This window comes from Acartia tonsa, chromosome 2, assembly GCF_053477335.1.
Source record: "Acartia tonsa isolate MP-2025a chromosome 2, ASM5347733v1, whole genome shotgun sequence".
Lineage (NCBI taxonomy): Eukaryota > Metazoa > Arthropoda > Copepoda > Calanoida > Acartiidae > Acartia > Acartia tonsa.
In genome coordinates, this window is record NC_137261.1 from 13,784,043 (window position 1) to 13,787,365 (window position 3,323).

Here is a 3,323-nt window from a genome sequence, read left to right on the forward strand (position 1 = left end):
TAGTTGATATGCTGGTTTTTGTTAGAGCCGTTCATAACTAAAATTTTGGACAATTTTATTCAAATTACCTTAGCGAGCTCGGAAACTAATCAGCTTAGCTGCAGACAAAACGAGCTTATTACTTTATATAATAGGACTAGCGCTATGCCCCTAGAGGCCTCTAGGGTCACTTGATGAGGAGGGAAATGAATTTGATAACCAAATTCAACTTCCTGGGAGCGATTTCTCTTGGGAGGGTGGTGGTACCCTCCCTTAAAATAGTTATAATCCTTAACTGGACCTATGTGAAGCTACCCTGTTAAGGAGAACCCGATCGGTTCATCGTTTAGCAAGATACTTTGGTACAAACATACACACAGATAGACATCCTGTTACTTTATTATAAAGATTGAACCTTGCTACTGTATTTGAACTGAAAAATAAGCTCTATCATTCTATTGAAATATTGAAACTGGCTACTGGTATATTTGTATTTGAACTGGAAAATAAGCTCTATCATTCTATATTCATGAGAGGAGAGTCCATTATGAAATAAATATGGCTAGTATTCAAAATAACAATTTTTACACATTTTAATTTATACTCCTTTTTTTTGATATTTTATTTTGTAACTAAAAACTTTCTTTTTTTTGACAAAAACAGTTGATCAAGTATATGATAAGTAAATTTTGGATCATGGAAAGAAAATTAAGTAGCGGGTTTCTTCATATTTTCTCCTGTTTCTTGCCCCTATGAGGCCTATTTTCTAATCCTGGGGGGCAATCATTAACATTTACCTAACCTAAACTATCAAAAGCTGCTGTGAAAATGTGACGAAACCCGCTACCTCGTTTTCTTTCCATAATCCTAATTTTTAAGTAAAGTTAAAATGAAATGTTTCACAAAAAGTATTTTATTTAGTAATTTTGTATGATAACCGCATACATATCCTGTTTTGTGCATTTAATAAATGATATATCATGTTGTTCTAAACTCAATAAATCTCTTTCAAATCATTAAAATGCATTCCACAATATTCTAGTATTTCAATTGACCTTTCAAGCTTTATTTGAGCATAGATATGTTAGTTTTACAGATAAACTTTAAAAATATAAATTAGAGGAGATCTATTATAGTATAGATGTATATACAGACAACTACCTCCTTCCTTTTTCAAAGACCTGTTTCTGCTCCTAAATTATTTTCTGCTACTTGGCTGTGTTAATATAAGCGACACACCATTGGTTGATTTTCAATGACCCAATATAAGTGTTGCATATGGTGGTTGTGATGGGGTGATACAGTTATTTAATTGATTGACCATAAACTCTTTTTTGAGTCAAGAAAGGAAAGTTTTTTTCCAGCTTAATGTCAAATGCATAGCAAAATGAGGATAGATGTCATCGCATCTAGCTTACATGTTCTATAAACGTCATAGTAGATGTAAAGAGAAAGGGAAGGGGGAAATAAATCCCCTATAAAAGAGATGGGGTATAAGTTATTTTATGACAGCAATAGAATAGGCACGTCAAAAGTGGTGACATCTATCCCTTTTTTGCTAGGGCACTATAGACAGCTACTGTATGCATTTGACATCACAGTAATAGCAATGTTCTAACTCAATAAATTTGTTTACAAATAGGTATAGTGCAGAAAACAATCTTATCCCGATAGACAAGAGAAGAAATGCTAATTTATCGTTAATTTATAATAGTTCACTGTATCCCCAAAATATTTAACGTAAGGGGGTTTGGTGGTTTCCCTCAAAATGCCTACGGAGCACAAACCCCTACCCTTAATTTTTACACAAAGCTTTTCATGTTTTATACTGGATTCATGTTATCCCCGCAGATGTATGGTCCCGATACTTGTTTTTAATTTCATTGAAATAATATCCTATTATATAAAGTAGTAAGCTTCCTTTGTCTGTAGCGAAAGATCTCGCTAACCACTGAACCGATATGGTTCTCCTTTAGAGTGAAGCTTCTTATAGGTCCCAGGGTGGTTTTAGGCTGTTTAATTTTTATAAAAAAAAGTCGTTGTAAGGTTTTAAGTTATTTTTCTGCACTTTCATGTCCCTTCTAATATCCCTAGATACTAGGGACGCAGCCGCTAGTTGAAATAATAAAGTAACAGGATGTTTGTCTGTCTGTTTGTTTGTACTGAAGGATCTCGCTAATCGCTGAATCAATTGGGTTCTTCTTAACTGGGAAGCTTCTCATAGGTCCCCGGAAGGTTTATAAATATTTTGGGAGAGGGTACCAACCTTCCTAAAAGATATCACAATTTTTATTACTATTCTCGATTTTACGTAGAGAGTTCAACGCAACATATACATTAACGCAACATAGACATATTTGAAATATAAAAAAAACATTTAAAGTGCCACTAGAGGCCTCTAGGGGCGTAGACGCTAGTTGAAAAATAAAGGTAGAGGGTTTCTGTGCTTGCTAGGCACCTAAAGGTAAAGCACCAGGACACAAGGAGGGTGCAAAATAATAAAACTGGAAAATGATTTACTATTACAGTATAATTTGATATCAAATATCAGCAATTTATTTTGTTTTTCACATCCATTTGTACAAATAAACCTCCAACTGAAAAATAACATGGAAAATTATGTTCATGCTTTGCGCAGCTTGAATAAAAATGACCAGTAAAAAGACGGCAGTTATTTAAATCAAGAAAATATGGTAGAATCGAAGTGGCTATTAATAAAAATACTTTTAAAACTCACAAAAATGAGAGCTAAAATAATATTACAATGCCATACGGAAGAGCGTACGGAAATATCTGTAAAACAAAGTAGAATGATGTCTGTCCGTCTGTCCCTTAAGATCTCGGTAACCACTGAACCGATCGGATTCTACTCTGTAGTGGTTTTAGGCTATTTTTTGGTACTAATTATAGACTAGCTGTCAGAGCATTTGTAACATTTATTTTAATCTAAAGCACAAATTTTAAAAATAAGTTGAAAAAAATATTCTTGTCATAATTTTCTTATCATAATTTTTTCTTTTGCTTTTCAGTAATGACAAATTTATCGCATCGTATTTTAGACAGCTTACCGCAGTTAATAAAATATAAAAATAACTTTGAGTACAGTTTTGTAACAGTACTGGTATTAATTTTATGATTTTTACATTAATATTCGTGGGAAATTTTCTGTAATACGATGCTATACATGATTTCTCAATATGGCTGAGATCCGGATCTAATTCAGCGGATATTAATCGGTTCCAACGCTATACTGGGGAAGACACTTACTTAAGATAAGATTCTATGCTAAAATTATTATAAACCTTGGGAATTATTTGCGTTCAAGAAAACAAAAGTAAATATGT